The 13885-nt window shown below is 27.7% G+C and overlaps 1 long non-coding RNA gene across 1 annotated transcript; it reads right to left on the minus strand.

The window, feature by feature from the left end:
- Positions 1 to 6582: 6582 nt before the first annotated feature.
- Positions 6583 to 8508, minus strand: LOC149516204 (uncharacterized). Its single transcript, XR_016346543.1, has 2 exons — positions 7759 to 8508; positions 6583 to 7620 (listed from the first exon to the last, which is right to left on the minus strand). It is a non-coding gene; the product is annotated as an uncharacterized LOC149516204 (long non-coding RNA).
- Between the last annotated feature and the right edge of the window lie 5377 nt (positions 8509 to 13885).

Genomic DNA, 13885 nt, shown 5'->3' on the forward strand with positions numbered 1-13885 from the left:
TTTATTTTACGATTCAAAACATAATTTTTAAAATTATATGATAAAAGAAAAAACAACTATGAAGCTAAAATCTAAATTTTATTTTATTTTTTATTTTATCATGATATTTTTTACTAAATATAATGTCATATCTTTTAAATATACTATAATATTATATTTTTTCAATGGGTCTTGATTTTTTTGTCGTGTTTTTTAGAACTTTATTTGAATTGTAAAATAAATTTTAACAAAACTTTTTTCATTGAATATTCTTTAGTTATTTTAAAATTTGAAGTTTATAAATTTACTTTAAAATTAAAAATATATTCATTAAATTAAATCAATTAAAAAATTAATAACAAATTTAGACTGTTCACATAAATAAAATAATAAATTTATAGCTTATTCCAAATTTAAAACAATAAAAAAGAACCTCAGCCCTCGAGTGGACAAAAGAAATTTCTCTCAAAGGTTTGACTTCTATAAAAACAAAAACCAAAAACTAACCGCAAAGGTCAACACCTCACACTTTCTTCCCTAGATTAAACCGCATTGAATCATTTATCGGCTCAATGGGACACCTATCTACAGATCAACACGTGTTAATCTCTGACGTGGTTTTAGATGTGATTTCCACAGAAATTGCTTTTATTTTGGTTCTGTTATTTTCTAAGTTCTTCTACTGTTTGAAAAGTGTCCCTGACCTTTCCTATATCCTAAAAGAAATAAAATAAAATAAATAAAATATTTAGGATCTTGACACCTTGCAACCAAAATTGAACCTAATAATACTGATAAGTGCACCCCAACTATTTACCAAGCCCCACTCATGTGGTTGCTGTCCTCTTTTTTGGGGCACATTTTTTTTTTTTTAAAGATTATGCTTATCAAAAAGAAAAAAAGAAATCTCTAGAAATACATCTTGAAAGGTAGAATTTGAGATCAATCTAAAACCGATTTTAATATCATTAAATTAAAAATTTTGAATTATGATATTGAAATAATCATAATGAAAATTTTGAAATAAAAAAATTATATTCTATTCTACAATTTAAAATTCATAATCATATATGTATTAAGATATTTTTATTTTGTAGATACTATATTAATATATAATATAAGAGAAAAGATTATTCTAAATTGTAATTTTGTTTTTGTCTTTTTTTTTTCTTTAAAAGGAGATGTGACTATTTATTAACAGCAGAAGTCGCATGGCCGCCTCTCTATGATTGGTTACTTCTTCTTCTCTTAAATGACAGTCCCACGTGTAGGTGGGCGCATTGGCTCAATGGGCTGTTCTACTTTCACGGTTGGCGGAGACTTGTAATAATTATCATACTTGATTGACTCTTCGGCGGAGGGAAAAGATTCGCACTTTTTATGAAAAATTTGTAAAATATTTTTTTAAAAATAATTAAAATTAAAATAAATAAATAAAATTTTTTTATTACGCATATTAAATATACAAGATTTGAAAAAATTTTAATATATTTTTTTAGATAAATATTGATAAATTTTTTTTATTAAATAAATATCAATTAAATTTAAATTGTTAATGATATTTTTAATAATTATATATATTATTAATATTTACATTAAACTCTAATAGTTTGATTTTTTTAATATAATTTTTGTTAAAACATTTTTTAAAATGAATTTTACATGCTTTACTTAAAAAATTTTACCTATGTTTTATCCAGAATTATATAACCTTTCTATTTTAATTGATGCAAGAGAAGAAAAAATAATTTGAAAAGTTTTGATGACAAACATTTATGTTTTCTAGTAATTAGTAATTAGGATTTTAATTTAAAATTTTCGAAATATTATTCTACCATATGAAAAGATGAAGTTATAATACAAGAAAAAAACCACTTATTACATAGCTTAAAATTAAATGCACTTTAAACTAAAAATTTAATTTATTTATACAATCACTCTTAATAAATGATATTTAATAAATTTAAATTTTAAATTTCAGCATGTGTAACTTTTTTTTCTCAGACTACAATCTCTTTTATTAAAAAAAAAAAAACTAAACATAATTAGAAAAAGGACAAATTTTCTTATTTCACCATGTTCAAATGATCCAAATCCAATCTCTCTAAATAAACAAAAAATAAAAAAAAATCTAAAAAGCTAACTATCCAATTTTAAATACTTTTTAATTATTTTCCTTTTTGTTTTTCATCCTTTATATACCAAATGCCAAGAAGAAAACATCATTTTCATTTTTTTTTTGGTTAATTTCAATTTCCTACTAGCTCTTTTTTTTTTTTTTTTTTTTTTTTCTTCTTTCTTCGCATCTTACTTTATAAGGGGTGGTGTCGATTGAAACAAAGTGCAAGTAAGGTTTTAAAATAATTTTCAATAGTGATACATGAATGTTATCTTAGAAATACCTTTTTATTAATTAAAATAAAAATGAAAGTGGCCAAAGCATGGTCATATATAAAAGCAAAACTTATGCATGATGCAAGCCTTTTAATTGAGTGACGTGACCTAAAAAAGGCACAATAAGTAACATGGATTCCATGCCTAGTGAAGTTGAGCTCATAATATCACATACCATTCTTACACGTTTTTGCCATTCTTTTGCTTCTTTTTTTTGCTACTTGATATCTATCATATCTTAATATGTATGTAAATTTCTAGCAAATAAAAAATAGTCATTAACTCAAGCCTTAATTTAGTTAACTCCAATGATGGATTTTTACAGTTTAGTTTGAAAAAGTCAATTAATATTATATTGAATCTTAATTTTTTATATAATATATATTATTATATTATTAATAATATATACAACAACATACTAACAAAATATATATATATATATATAAGTTTTCAAAATTATTAATTTTATCATTTCATAAACTAACCTTTTACAAAATAGTCCAGTCTGACTTCTGTGTTAAAAAAATGCATGATTACAAGAGAAAAAGATCTAAAATAGAATTGAGAATTATATGGAAATGAGGAATTGTAGTCAACTTAAAAACAAAGAAAAAATATGTTTGATACTTAACTGGAGATTCAAGAAGCTAAAAAGTTAATTTGATTTTTGTTAAATTTAAATGGCTAATTTAACCCTTGTGACAAATTTTTTGGTTTTAAAGATTTGTAAGTATTGATTGGTCGATACAATAAATAGATAAATAATAATGTAATTTAATTTTAATTCATCTTAAATTATAATGAATAAAATTAAGTTATGAGATCAAATAAAAAAAAAAAACAAAATTAACAAATGTAATTTAAGTGGGTCATTTAATTTTATTTAATATATATACTAGGAGAGATTTAAAAATCTTGGGGGACCGAGACCTCCTCAGGCTATTGGGACCATATGCCCTTGGTTGATTCATGCATGAATCAACTATCTTTAAAAGGAGACATTTAGTAAGTACATGATTCAAATTTTAGCACATGTAATCTCTTTCATTATTTTCAAGTTAAAACATATTTTATAAAAAAAAAAAATCATGTCCTTAAGGGATATATAATTAGCAAATATTCATGGAGGTTTCATAAGAAATTAAGAATGTTACTTTCCTTTTTTATTAGGAGCCTTTTTTTTTTCTTTACAAAAAAAAGCTAAGGCTCATAGAAGATTAAGTAATATAATAAAAGGTAATTATGTATATTAACCTTAAAATACTGATATAAAAACTGGCTTTTTTTTATAAGACTCAAATTTGAGATTTTCAAATTAAAATTTTAAGTGCTAATTATTCAAATAACAACTTATTTTTCAGGAGTTAACTCAGTTTTGTAAGATTGTCGATTTGTTTCTCTCTTTTTATTTTATTTATTTATCATTCCTTTCTTTAAACTATAATTCAACAAATTTTCTTTCAACATGATAATTATATATTAATAAAAAATTTAGAAATTAGGGTAGGGCCAAAGGTAGATAAAGAGGGTATGATGTAAATGGCATGAATTAAGAAAGGTTTAGCATCTTATGCTCTTTCTTTTCTATTTATTTATCAATTTCGTTTTCAATTATTGTTTGTAATTACTCTTCTTTAAATGTAAAATCCCATGTTGCTTCATCAGCCACCACACAATTTGATTTGTTTACAAGTTATTTGATCAAGTTGGAGAGAAAGTTGGTACAATTAAGAAGGTGAGTGACTTCGTGTATAAACCAAGCAAATGCATGATTGCAGTTTGGTTTAAGGATGTGAGTATCATTAATTTAGGTATAATTTTGAACTGTTTAAGGGATTTGAGTCATACATAGAGCTTTAAGTTAGTTGTTCACACACATTTTGAAGGGTGTTGATGTTGATTTCTTTACATTTTTTCCTTGATTATTCTTTTCTGCGGAAAATATTATTGATTTTTCAATAATCTGAAATTTATCTAATCAAATTAATTATGAGTATGGATGATTGAGCTCCCCAATTTAAAACAATGGCCATGGATATAATTTTTCATACATTTTGATTATATGACAATTTGGATTTGATTGATCTACAATGGTTACTTTTATTTGAGTGGACTGAGGTTTTTTTTTTTTTTTTTTTTGAATTCATATATATATATATATATTTATCATTCTATTGTCCCATAATATTGTGTTGTTCGCATACTTTTTGTCATTCCAATTAATGTTATATTTAAAAAATTAAGAAAAATCATTCTTTTTCTTTTTTTTTTTTCTGTTATTACCCTTAATATACTATAATCTTTCACTTTTTTTTTTTTTTTTTGTTTTAGTCAAGTATGATTCTGTAAAGAAAATTTATAATCAATGAAAGTCAAAATTCAATTAATTTGTTTAATTTTATTCAAAATAAAAAATAAAATTTTTTGTATTAGAAAAATTGAATTTTACCAAGAATAATTTTAACTTTTAGTCTCAGTTTTTTAACCAAAAAAAAAAAAAAAAAAAGAAACATTAGATTTTCAATTTTTTTGCATAGATATCTTATAAACCAAGAAAAAAAAAACCTTTTTAGCTAGCATTCATATTTCCCTTTTTCGTTTACTATTTTAAGACCACTACGTACAATGGAAGTTTGCTTCCAAATTCGCAACAATTTATAGCTTATTAATCAGGAATTCTTCTTTAATAAGACAAGAAAATTCAAAATGTTACATGGGTAAATAATTGGCCCTATAGATCGTAAATGTTTAACTTAATTAATAATATTGAAGGTTTGAAATTCCTAATTGAAATAGACATACCTTAGCTTCAACTAAGCTTGTTTATGGGTCAAATTGAATTAGATCCTATCAAACTATTAAAAATTTTGCCTAAGAGATTTTTTAAAAAATTATTAAAATTAAAATTAGAAAATATATTTTATTAATAAAATTTCGAACTATATTGAATCAATTCCAAAATTCATGTCCAGGATGTGACCCATATGGACAAATCTAGCTTCAACTAGTTGGAAATTAGTGGTGTGGCCATGGTGTTGGGCTAAAAGCCTCCAATCTAATCACATCAGCGGAAGCAAAATCAAATAATAAATCAAACACACAAGAGACAATAATTTGACGTGGTTTGGTCCAATTGACCTACATCCACGGATGAGAAACAAGATCCACTAGTTGTAGAGAATTACAAACTTACATCAAATCATCAACCTCACTCAATAATCAATACTCATAAGACACTCTCAATCTCCTCTAGTCCTATGAAGTATTCTCTACCCAAACAAACACAAACCCAAACCCTTGTGCACTCTTTCAACATAATCAAACACATACCCATATGTTCCCATACATCATAACTATGCGGACCTTCTCAATCTCCTCTAGTCCACTCACAAACAAACATACACACCCATAAGATGTAAAGCCCCAATACTCCTATGGGGTGTCTATCCCACAAAACCCTACAACTCTCTTACATCTTTTTCTCATACCTAACCCTGTAGAGACTTCACCTATTTATAACCATACAAACTTGCCCATTAAGAATCCCTCTCCTCTTAGAATTCTTCTCCTGTAAGTCAAACTTGCCTATTAAGAATCCCTTTCCTTTTAAAATTCTTCTCTTACAAGTCAAACTTACCTATTAAGAATCCTCTTTCTCTTAGAATTCTTCTTTTGCAAGTCTTCTTGTCCATCAAGCAATATCTGACAAATCCCAAACAAATCTCTAACAAATCTCAAACAAATCTCTTATGGGATTTGAGTCAATATTCCCAACAATCTCCACCTTGACTCAAATTCCATCAATCATCTGTCTCAATGCTAGACATTCTTGGCTCCACCTGTAATGGAAGTCTCACAATCATCTTTTCTTCTCTTGTGTCTTCACGCTTCATACAAATCAATCCTCAATCTTCAAAACTTAAACTCGAACTCTTCTCTTGAATCGAGCTCCTCTAACCTTACTTCTTCCCATGTCTCAAACCAAGCTCTTTCTATATCTCGAACTATCAACTCTTTCACGTCTCGAACCTTCGACTCTTTCCACACCTTGAATCTTCAACTCTTCTCACATTTCGAACCTTCAGCTCTGATACCACTTGTTGGAGATCACCACAGCTCTGATACCATTTGTTGGGCTAAAAGCCTCCAATCTAATCACATCAGCGGAAGCAAAATCAAATAATAAATCAAACACACAAGAGACAATAATTTGACGTGGTTTGGTCCAATTGACCTACATCCACGGATGAGAAACAAGATCCACTAGTTGTAGAGAATTACAAACTTACATCAAATCATCAACCTCACTCAATAATCAATACTCATAAGACACTCTCAATCTCCTCTAGTCCTATGAAGTATTCTCTACCCAAACAAACACAAACCCAAACCCTTGTGCACTCTTTCAACATAATCAAACACATACCCATATGTTCCCATACATCATAACTATGCGGACCTTCTCAATCTCCTCTAGTCCACTCACAAACAAACATACACACCCATAAGATGTAAAGCCCCAATACTCCTATGGGGTGTCTATCCCACAAAACCCTACAACTCTCTTACATCTTTTTCTCATACCTAACCCTGTAGAGACTTCACCTATTTATAACCATACAAACTTGCCCATTAAGAATCCCTCTCCTCTTAGAATTCTTCTCCTGTAAGTCAAACTTGCCTATTAAGAATCCCTTTCCTTTTAAAATTCTTCTCTTACAAGTCAAACTTACCTATTAAGAATCCTCTTTCTCTTAGAATTCTTCTTTTGCAAGTCTTCTTGTCCATCAAGCAATATCTGACAAATCCCAAACAAATCTCTAACAAATCTCAAACAAATCTCTTATGGGATTTGAGTCAATATTCCCAACAATCTCCACCTTGACTCAAATTCCATCAATCATCTGTCTCAATGCTAGACATTCTTGGCTCCACCTGTAATGGAAGTCTCACAATCATCTTTTCTTCTCTTGTGTCTTCACGCTTCATACAAATCAATCCTCAATCTTCAAAACTTAAACTCGAACTCTTCTCTTGAATCGAGCTCCTCTAACCTTACTTCTTCCCATGTCTCAAACCAAGCTCTTTCTATATCTCGAACTATCAACTCTTTCACGTCTCGAACCTTCGACTCTTTCCACACCTTGAATCTTCAACTCTTCTCACATTTCGAACCTTCAGCTCTGATACCACTTGTTGGAGATCACCACAGCTCTGATACCATTTGTTGGGCTAAAAGCCTCCAATCTAATCACATCAGCGGAAGCAAAATCAAATAATAAATCAAACACACAAGAGACAATAATTTGACGTGGTTTGGTCCAATTGACCTACATCCACGGATGAGAAACAAGATCCACTAGTTGTAGAGAATTACAAACTTACATCAAATCATCAACCTCACTCAATAATCAATACTCATAAGACACTCTCAATCTCCTCTAGTCCTATGAAGTATTCTCTACCCAAACAAACACAAACCCAAACCCTTGTGCACTCTTTCAACATAATCAAACACATACCCATATGTTCCCATACATCATAACTATGCGGACCTTCTCAATCTCCTCTAGTCCACTCACAAACAAACATACACACCCATAAGATGTAAAGCCCCAATACTCCTATGGGGTGTCTATCCCACAAAACCCTACAACTCTCTTACATCTTTTTCTCATACCTAACCCTGTAGAGACTTCACCTATTTATAACCATACAAACTTGCCCATTAAGAATCCCTCTCCTCTTAGAATTCTTCTCCTGTAAGTCAAACTTGCCTATTAAGAATCCCTTTCCTTTTAAAATTCTTCTCTTACAAGTCAAACTTACCTATTAAGAATCCTCTTTCTCTTAGAATTCTTCTTTTGCAAGTCTTCTTGTCCATCAAGCAATATCTGACAAATCCCAAACAAATCTCTAACAAATCTCAAACAAATCTCTTATGGGATTTGAGTCAATATTCCCAACACATGGATGGGTCCGTTTAATTATAGTTATTTAGTGTTAAGAGATACCTAACTATTAACTAACTATGGAATCAAGCCCAAGACGTGCAAATCAATTATGCTTAACAAAGTCTGAGCTTTTTAATTAGTTCTTCATATTCCCCATAATTATATGACCCCATCCATATATACAAAACCAAAAAAAAAAAAAAAAAAAAACCACTTACCTATTCTTTTGTTTTTGGCCTTCTAACAATAAATTTTCCTAATTGAGATGAACATTTTAGAGTATGGCCTAGGAGTAATCTCGTTTCTCATCACTTTCAAATGCATCAACATAATGGCCAAAAACCCTTTTCTTTTCTATCATTTTCTCAAATGTGAAGGCAAGAGAAAGAAGTGAAGGAATGGGACCAGAAAAACGATTTCTAGAAATCCCATTGTTGTACTTGTTCTGTGTCTTTTAGTAATATCAATATTTCAGCAATGGCTTGAAATTTCAAAGCAAAACCAAATAATAAAAACTTGGTTTTGTTTGCTTGTTATGTCATAGTCTAAAACGTAACAGACTTTGCTGTGTGGAACATGTTATAATATAGCAATCGTTTTGGTTTTTCCGTTTTGTCGCCAATCGCCATGTGGCTTGGGAAGTGTACATTTCAGCCAACCCCGCCCGATAAATGCTTACTCCTTTAAGTAAGAAATAGTCAAGATGTTTATTTAAGAGTCATTAGTTCAAGTTTGGCGTCCTAGTCTTTCCCTTATGAATAGTAACATAGTTTTGCTTTTGCTTTCATTGTCTTTGCCTTATTTTACAATCAACCACAAAATTTAATTTAATTTAATTTAATTTAATTTTTTTTTATTCTATAATCTTAATGACTCAAGGTTGTATTTTTCATGCTATGAATCGTGCTAATCATGATGAGATAAGGTAAATATAGACCATTACATGATTTAGGTTATTTGTTCAATTCGACCAGGTTTTATATAATTAGATAAGACTGTAAATGAATCAAATATAAATGAATAAATGTATATTTATAATATTCAATTTATGTTCAATAAAAAAATTAATTTGTTTATTCAAATTCGATTTGTTTAAATGATAGGATATTTTTGTTCAATTTATATTCAATTCAATTAATTAAGTTAAACAAATTTATTCATAAATATTAAGTGAATATATTTACGAATATATATAAACGAATATTTTTATAAATAATAAATAAGTTATAATCAAATAAATTTAAATAAATAAATTATAATCAAATAAATTTAAATAAATAAATCTTAATCAAATATAAATGAATTTCAAAATAATATTAAGATAAAATAAAAATATAATTTTATTTTTATTATTATAAATGAACAATAAATTAATTAAATTTTAAATGAATAATAAACGAATAAATTTTAAATAAATTTTAAATGAATTTATTATAAGCATAAATAAATTTTTATTTATATTCAATTTATTTAATAAATAAATATAAAAATATTATTTAAAATTATTTATTAAATTTTATAAATAAATATAAACGAATAAAAATCAAATATATTTACCAATTTCAGAATTCGATTATATGCCGTGGATAAGAATTTTCAAGCCTAACCTGGTACCACTCAAAATATTAATATTTTAATAATTTCTTAAAATTATAAGTCAAAGGGTAGTGTGCTGATTAGGTCTTGTCCAGCCACCTGACACATGACAGCTCTACATGGGTCTTATGTCCTCACAATCTTCTGGAGCAGTATTCAACTCATTATCCCGTTACGTGTGTCTACATGGGCATTACAAGTTCAGTTTCAGTAATGGTTTTCTCTTATATATCCTTTTTCTTATTTCACACTGTTTTTCTTTTCTTTTATTTATTTTTATTAATTTGGTTACTATATTATTACAATAGATGAAACACCAAAAGCCAAATTAATCTTTTTGTCTGAAGTCATCTCCCTTCGAGCCAAACTCAAATGGATAATATTGAGGTATGTTAATTTGAACAGTTAATTATGCGATGGGGTAAAAGGAGATATAATATAGTGGATTAGGGTTTTTTTTTGCTGTACTCGTTTCTAATTTAATTCAATAATATTTAATTATCCCACAAGCTATTTAGATTAAATGTCCTATAAGAAGATTATAATAAAGAGAAAATATTGATTATATTCTTATTAAATGAACTTATCTACGCATTACCAGTTCTCTAGCTTTTTTTTTTTTTTTTTTACAGATAATTATATACAATAAAAAGAGTTTTTCAAAGAGAAAAATCAAGGTATGTTTTTGGATGATAAGTCATAATTGTTAAAGTAATATTATCTCATATATAATTTATTATAATTTATATTTAAATTGAATCTTTTTATTTATTATTAATTGATTTTAAATTGAATGTTTAACAATAATCACTACAAAAAAATGTAATATTTGACAATAAAAGCTTTATATTACGTTGCAAGATACTACAAAAGTTTCATAGTTAACAATAAGTGCGTTCTTATTTCCAAATGTAGTTTTTGAATTTATCTACAGCATAATAATACTTTTTTTTATTGAAAAAAGGAAATAATTTACAATATACTTCAAAACATAAATTTTGTTGCTAAAAATGAATGTTTTTTGAAAAAATTATAAGTATAAGAAAAGTTACAATTATAGTTAAGTACTAATTTTAAACTCGTTTAATACACAAGCAAATGATTTATTATATTTTTTTACATACATAAGTATTTAAAAAGTAAATGATTATGTATTTTAAAAAATAGTATATTATACTTAAAAATTTTGATAAGAAATTTTATTTTCATAATAATATATAATGTTAGAAATCTCATTTTGTAATATGGGTGGTGTATATATATATATATATATATTGGTATACTTAAAAGAACTTAACCTATTGGTATCTATAAATTAATAATTTAATATTCATACTTATCTCATCCTTATCATAAATTTATAATTTAATAGATGTGTAGACACCCAATTTAATCCAGGCCAAGATCAATTGGACCTAATTTCAAATGGGTAAGCTTATTTTATTTTATTTTGTATTTTTATTTTTTGTATCTTATTTATTATTTATTATTACTATTTATTAATATATATATTTTTTATTATTATTTGTCTGTTAATATATATACTTTATTATTATTTATCTATTATTATTGTTATTTATCTATTAATATTTTTTATTTATATAATTATTTTCTTTTAGTTATCTATTAATATATTATCTTTATTTTATTTTATTTTATTCTTTTCTTTCTTTCTTTTTCTGCTTACCCGATTGGGATTAGAATTAGGAACAACTAAAATTCTGACGTGAATTTGGGGCTGACAGAGTTGGGATTGGATTCAAAGATTGAATCCAAACCCTAGAGAAAATTGGGATTGATCAAAAACTCTTCTGATTAATCCCTATAAATAGGTGTTGGAATAGAACAGAAAGGACACTAACAGAGAGAGCGAAAAGAGAAAGAAAAATTCGTTCAGAAGGGTCAGAAGTAATTTCAGGATTTTTTTAGAAAATTTGAAGAATTTTAGGCGAATTTTTTTTGAAAATTTTTGGAAAAATTTCAGATTTCGACTGAATTTTTCGACGAAATTTGAATTTTTCGGTGACTTTTTCGACACCAATTGAATTTTTTGACCAGCTACCCAGTTTTCAACAACTATTTCTAGAAATCGACCAACTTTCTAGCAAAAAATTCAGATTTCGATGATATTTTTCAGAATCCGACAAGATTCAACTGGAGTTCTTCGTTCGGGTAAAGAGAGAGAGGAGGAAAATAATGGAAGAGAGAGAGAGGAAAGGAGAGATTTGCTGAAAAACAAAGGTTAGAGCCTTTTATACCTGTTGAAAATGACATCGTTTTGACGTTACTATTCCTAGAAGATCCGTGCGTTTTGAAATCGGGCGACTCGACCCGAGCGTCAACTCACGTTTGATTCGCGTGTGACCTGAGTGCGAGCTGTTTTCGAAGTCGAGCCGAGCCGAGCTTTGTACTCTTAAGCCGCGTCTTCGAGCCATTTTCTTCCTTAAGTCGAGTCGAGTGAGCCGCTAAGTCGAGCCGTTCCAAGGTTTTTTTTTATTTATTATTTATTTATTATTTATTTATTTATTAGATTAGAATTATTTAGTATTTCTTATTTTATTTTTATTTTATTTTATTAATTTTATTTAAATAAAAATTTTAAAAAATATATTTTTGAGGAGAAGTTGAAAGTATTAATTTTCTTTGAAAATAAGTTTTTCTAAAAAATATTTTTTGAGAAGAAGTTGAAAGTATCAATTTTCTTAAAAAATAAGTTTTCTAAAAAATATTTTTAAGACAAAGTTGAAAGTATCAATTTTTCTTGAAAATAAGTTTTCTAAAAAATATATTCGATGAAAAGTTGAAAGTATCAATTTTCTTTGAAAATAATTTTCTAAAAAAGGTTTTTTTTTAGGAAAAGTTGAAAGTATCAATTTTTCTTGTACAAAAGCAATGAGTTTTTGAAGGGAAAAGGATTTATACCTAAAGCTGAATCATTTTTTTCTTTCATTTTTGCTTCTTGAATTTTCTTTAATGTTAAATAATCCGATGATAGAGCCTCTGCAAGTGAAGGAGTAGTTTCCTTGCATACTCTTGAGGTGAAGAAATTTTTTCAATTTTCTACTAAAAGTATTAGAGTCAATTGAGAATAATTTTCAATAGTTAATTACTAGGTAAATTTTTAAGGCTTATTGGATAACATAAAATTAAGCTGGTACCATCTTTCAATGGGCGTTGTAAGGGTGCTATAACCTTCCTCACATGTAACTGAACTTTCGAATCCTGTTTTGGTTAGTAGACCTGAACCTATTCTTTTAGGGACCTTTAGGCTTAGGTGTTCCTTAAAAGGATAGATTCCTTAAGTGACCAATCGCACCTAGATAAAAAAGATTGGTGGCAACTCCTTCAAGTCAATGTCTAGCGATGGATCCTCGGATCTATACGTTATGATAGTTTGGCTACTCCACTGAGAGTCAGACCAGCAAATAAATTTGTGTTATCCAAAAGCCTAATAAAATAGAACCTTTTTATATATATATATTTATTCATTCATGTGCATAACATAAGCTCTATACCCGAGCTCCATCCCTCTAGGAGGGAGTAAAGTACCTATTACTTTCGTAAGGTTTATTGCCTCCGCAGTGGCTAGCGAAATACTCCCACTCAAATTGAACCTTTTTCGTCTGTAACCTATAATGGGTGAGGATTAGGGTGCTTTACTAGTCTATGATGGATAATAATGTAAGGAGCAATTTGGAAACCTTTAGACGTTAACCTCAAACCACATATAGTGAACCTTAAGAATGCCTAACCTATACATAGAGCCATTATCCTTCCCTTTTAGAATTGACCAAAAGCATAGGGTTCATTCCTCTTATTTTGTGTGAAGTTTTAATTTACTTAGTTATTTATCTATTCTTTTTTTTTTGGATATACTAACCTTTTTTTCTCATTCTTTTGCACTGGTTCATGCTCATATCATAAAGTTACATAAAGAACATTTGCTTGAAAGACGATCTTCA

Source organism: Durio zibethinus, chromosome 11 (genome assembly GCF_047325235.1).
Source record: "Durio zibethinus cultivar Kanyao isolate XHJ-2024 chromosome 11, ASM4732523v1, whole genome shotgun sequence".
NCBI classification, from domain to species: Eukaryota; Viridiplantae; Streptophyta; class Magnoliopsida; order Malvales; family Malvaceae; genus Durio; species Durio zibethinus.